Here is a 6150-nt window from a genome sequence, read left to right on the forward strand (position 1 = left end):
AGTGAATAAGGGGATACCATTCTCCTGGAGGACCATCCGGGGGTACACCATAGCCTTTGATGAATCACAACATAGAGTTGTACAATCACATAGAGCATGCGCCCTAGATGAAAATGCATCACCTGTGCACTTTGAAGAATGGGTGATTGTGTCAGATGTACAGAGACATCCAACCACCTTGGTCGATGCTACAAAGGCTTATGTCGAAGCCACGAGCTCGAGTGTTAAGTTCTTGATAACATAAAATGAGCGCATGGCTAAGGAGTTGCAAGAATCTAAGAAAAGAAAGGAACAATCAACATGATCCAACAGAGGAGAGATGAACATGGATGTACTTGCTGAATTATCGACTCCTCAGATAGTCATGTGGAGATTGTATGACAGGTTTGTCACCATGCACAAGGTAGTTTTCCATCTACACAGTCATCATCAATGCTACACAAGATAGCGCGAATGTTCACATATAGGTATGTCGCAGTTCATCATGTAAAAACATGGAAAATGAGGTACAAGGGAGCCCCGCTACACTTTCACAAGATGATGAAGCCACATGTAGAGTTAGACAAAGTATGCATCCAGAGTCTAAGCCGGAACTATGAGGAACTCCCTCCACTCATCACCATTGTGGAGACTTTATATGCATGGTTGTACAAGATTTTGGATGTCATGGTGAGAAAGTACGACAGCCCATCAATTGATATGCTCACTGAGGCCAAATAGAAGAACCAAGTTAGACTGGAGCTCGATACGTAATTTGATCAGTTGATGCTCGCATCCACCAGGGTAAATTTGCATGTCAAAATTGATAACATGCAGATGTACATCATCGGTTCAGCTTTTCTAAGGACTAAGTTGCACATGTTACAGGACGCGTTGGATAGAGGGTCCAAATCATTATACCCATAAGCAATGGAGGCAAGAGTTTGTTTCCAGAAAGACATCATCAAAGAGTACATGGACACCATTGCATGCTATCAAGCATGGCATCATTTCGTCACTGAGGATTATGGAGAAGAGGTTGATGAGATGGTCTTACTATATAAATTTCTCTACAGATCTATCTCTCTACAACAATGTAGAAAATATGTATGTAGGTTAACCCGATAATGCAATATAAATCAAAGAAGAATACTATAACCTACTTCTACTATCAAAGTTTTGTGGAAGCTTAAAGATTGAGTTGAACACATATAACCAGAAGAAGAAGAATCAATGCACAATACACATGAAAATACTTTGGGGAAAGCCTCAGCTAAAAACCCCACTATTTGTATTATCATACAAGGTGGAAATACATAAGAATTATACAAAGCCTTAGCTCTCACAGCTAGCTAGCTCTCAGTACAATCCTCACAGATGCTCATAGGCAATCAAAGCTTCTCACAAGCCTTCCTCTCTGCCCTCCAAGCTCCTATTTCCTTATGTTGTTCCTCTGGGATGATTCACCTTCAAGCTAGTGTAACACTGCTCTTACACATTGTAAAACTGTGCAATCCTCAAGAACCTTCCTTGACTGCATGCATGAGTTTCCTTTATAGGAAAACACATGCAACTAATAATACATTGTCCTTGACATTTAGCTCAACTAGGTCTTTCTCAGAATAGACATGCATGAGTTATTGATGAGAGAATCTTTAGTTATCTGGAGTACACTTGTTGAGTGCATGCATGCATCAACTGACTGATAACTCACAATTAGTTCCTCAAGCAGTTTGGAACTAATTTAATTGGACTTAACTCAGTAAAATGAGCTAACTAATTACAACTCAAATATAACTCAATCTTATCTCCTTAATTAAGGGATAATCTCCTAAATTTAAGGGATAACTATCACATGACTTAAGAAAGACTTCTAACTTGAATTTCTCCAACTAATTAATCCATAATGAATTAATTAATTATTTCCAAGTAGCTGGTCAGACTAAATTTGAATTTTAATTCACAATTTTAATTCAAGGACAAATTAAAATTGGAATATTTGGATTCCATTTTTATCATTTCTTGTTGCTATTTTCAACATTCCCTCTCAACAAGAAAGGAATTGAACTCAATCCTGATAGTGAACCTTTGGAATGTTATGCATGCTACACTTCTCTCTAGTGTTGTTGCTCCAGCAACTTCACAAACAAAAAAAACATCCAACCTGAATCAGTATGATGCATCTGTCATCAAAGTCTCTGACTGTTATTGCCTCTATCAACTGAAAAATTTGCACTTTTGCTGACTCTGCCTTTCTGCACTATTGTCAATCCTTCCCTATGTTCTTCAGTATCTAACTGCTCTAGCCTCTATCACTTTGATCTCTAACTGCATCAATCCCACTGATTCCTCATGCTACTATGTACTTTGGGCTCCCGTAGCAAGGTACGATCCATGAGATAAAACCTCTCAATGGACCTTGCCCAATTTCAGCCTTCTTGGGACTATCACTTCACATCGCCCCACCTCACACCCGGAGGTATGGCTGCATGTGATCCCTCTTTCCACTTGGATTGAAATTCCCCCCTAATGGAGGTATCTACATGAGTGGATCTCTTCACTCGGTCTCCTCTCTGCTTCTCCAATTGTGGCTCCTCAACAATTGTCTAAGACTTCTTCTCAACCACCAAGTCTCTCCCTCTCAACCACCAAGTCTCTAACATTTTCCTTGTTCCTCAAGGCTTTGCATGCTTCTTGAACCTCAAGAGCATACAGGTTCTTAACTCGTGAACTGGTTTGTTTCTCCTGTCTCGTGGTGATGTGTTTAAGGAAAACCTTTCCCTTACTAAAGACAACACCGTAGCCTTTGTCTTCCAACATCGCGACTGATACCAAGTTCTTCTTCAGTCCAGGCACATACTTCACATCTGTTAAGGTGATAGGAGCTCTATGCTCCCTCTGAAAAGCAGTCGTGCCCACTCCTGAAACACTATATCTTTCATCGTCACCCATTTCTATACGCATCTTGAGGTCTTTCTCCTCCAAGGTACTGAATAAACTTTTATCACCAGTCATGTGGAATGAGGCTTCACTATCAAGATACCAAACACAACCCATCATTGATGACACCATGCATGCAATGAGGGTAAAGTCCATTTCGAACTAAGAGGCTAATGCCTCACCTTCCAATCCTTCCAAGGATCCCTTCTTGGACTTCTTCGATGGGCAATTAGTCGCATAATGTCCCATCTCAATTGAAGTATGATATGAATTCGATTTGCACCTACAACCCCGAACTTCAAACTTTTAATTCTCTTCTCAGTATACTGTTCACAACTCCAATAAACTTGGCTCCAATACCATTTAGAAATTTCTCTACAGATCTATCTCTCTACAACCATGTAGAAAATCTGTATGTAGGTTAACCCGATAATGCAATATAAATCAAAGCAGAATACTATAACCTACTTCTACTATCAAAGTTTTGCGGAAGCTTAAAGATCGAGTTGAACACATATAACCAGAAGAAGAAGAATCAATGCACAATACACATGAAAATACTTTGGGGAAAGCCTCAGCAAAAAACCCCACTATATGTATTATCATACAAGGTGGGAATACATTGGAATTATAAAAAGCCTTAGCTCTCACAGTTAGCCAGCTCTCAGTACAATCCTCATAGATGCTCACAGGCAATCAAAGCTTCTCACAAGCCTTCCTCTCTGCCCTCCAAGCTCCTATTTCCTTGCGTTGTTCCTCTGGGATGATTCACCTTCAACCAAGTGGAACACTACTCTTACACACTGTAAAACTGTGCAATCCTCAAGGAACCTTCCTTGACTACATGCATGAGTTTCCTTTATAGGAAAACCCATGCAACTAATAGTACACTATCCTTGACATTTAGCTCAACTGTGTATTTCTCAGAATAGACATGCATGAGTTACTGATGAGAGAATCTTCAGTTATCTGGAGTACACTTGTTGAGTGCATGCATGCATCAACTGACTGATAACTCACAATTAGTTCCTCAAACAGTTTGAAACTAATTTAATTGGACTTAACTCAGTAAACTGAGCTAACTAATTACAACTCAAATATAAATCAATCTTATCTCCTTAATTAAGGGATAATCTCCTTAATTTAAGGGATAACCGTTGCATGACTTCAAAAAGACTTCTAATTTGAATTTCTCCAACTAATTAGTCCATAATTAATTAATTAATTATTTTCAAGCCGCTGGTGAGACTAAATTCAAATTTTAATTCACAATTTTAATTCAAGGACAAATTAAAATTGGAATATCTGGATTCTATTTTTATCATTTCTTGTTGCTATTTTCAACACTTACCACATCCATCTGAGTCTTAGTGTTGTCTTGTCTAGCTCACTCAAGCCAATTTTGTCCCACATGTGTATATGTGGAAAATGTATAATTTTTGTAAATATGATGTAATGTGAAAATTCCAAGTTTCATAAGTGGAATGCAAAGATTCATATGTAATGTAAAGAGTTGTGTAATAAAGTTGAAGAGTCATGAGGATAGTCCAAGAGTCAGAAAGGGGAATGTCAAGGGTCACCCCACCCTTTGTTATAAATAGAACCGCATAACTCATATAAGAGGGTTTTGGGGGCCAAGCTTTTGCTATGCATTTCTTAGAGAGGGCGACGAGGCTTGGCTTCTCCACAGTGCATAGTGAATATGTCTCTTCGGAGGAACAGGTGATGTTGACTCTAACATTCCACTATTGGGGATAGTGGTTGTCATGGTTGTATGTATGCATGGAAATTTCACTTTATATAATATAACAGAGCCAACACGTTTCATTCATATGTTGTTATTGTAGTTCAACTATTTTGGTTGCTTTAGCAATGTATGTACTTTTAATTACACAATGATGTATGGACTATTTCGTATGTGATTGTATGAATCTTATTAAAGCATGTTGTTGCTTTAACACATCACTTTGGATTTTCGAATATTCTTCTTATTCACTCCCTTGACATGGGCATGCATGCGACTGGGACCCTCTATTTTCTCCCACAACAAAGCATGTGTGGGACTAGGGACTTTTCCAGGTAGTTATGTGCCAGCGAATCTGGATTCTATGCCACTTTTTCAAGGCCATGACTCAGGCCACTGCCTAGAACTCCATGGAACTTCTAGAAATGAAATGTAACCTCAAAACAATGATACAAATGCAAATACTTGAACAAGGAATTGACTGGACCCCTACTAGCCATGACAGGCATTTCATAAAACATGTCACAAATATTCCTTCTACAGGTTTAAACAAAATATATGACCATAGGGGTCTCATACTTATCTGAGAATCACTAAGAAGAATTGATACCTCATCACAATAACTGCATTATCATCTACTAAGCCATATATTCAATGTACATTCAGTGACTAACCAAAACATGATGTCAGCCATATATTATTAATGTCATAAAACTCATTCATAACCAGCTTTTAATCAAAAGAGAATCAAGGATATAACAACCATACAAGCCACATATATACAGGTATAATTACCCATAAAATACCAAGGAAAAAGAGAGCTCTTATTGATGAATGAAAAATCCAACCAGGTTCAAGACTTCCAAGTTCCACCTGACCATAGATTAGATGAACCATGTCTCTCTTCAACCAATCACCCCCATGCCATATTCCAAGAACGAATGTGGGTTCTCATAGAACAAATCCATCAAAATCAAGCCAGAGCTTCTAGAGGCAAAACTACCTCAACCCTCAACCAATGATTCCACCTGATGGTCAAAAATCACTACCCATCACCATATTGGTCTCTACCCAAGCTCTCTAGGGCTCTGGAGCATTGGTTCCAACCAAGGCTCCAAGGCTAGTAATTCAACCCACAGTTGTTGCTGGGCTCCAGAGTGTTTGTCCAACCAAGGCTCCAACACTAGTAACTCAACCCACCAAGGGCTCTAGATCATTTTCACAACCAAGGCTCTAGGACTAATAACTCAACCTAAGTTGTTATAGGGCTCCAGAGAGTTTGTCCAACCAAGGCTAAAAGAACTAATAACTCAACCTAGAGCCAAATGAACATGAGAACTAACTAGGAAGCAAAAGGGAAAGACTCCCACAACACCATGGCTACCCAGGAAATGGTTAGGCCAGGAAAAACCATTATCAATCTAAGAAATCCTCCATGCCAATGGTTGATCATGACCAAGAAACCACATGCATATGCCATGCATGCC

The sequence above is a fragment of the Pinus tabuliformis genome, chromosome 4_1 (genome assembly GCF_031772625.1).
Source record: "Pinus tabuliformis cultivar Carrire ecotype Pingquan chromosome 4_1, CPIR1, whole genome shotgun sequence".
Lineage (NCBI taxonomy): Eukaryota > Viridiplantae > Streptophyta > Pinopsida > Pinales > Pinaceae > Pinus > Pinus tabuliformis.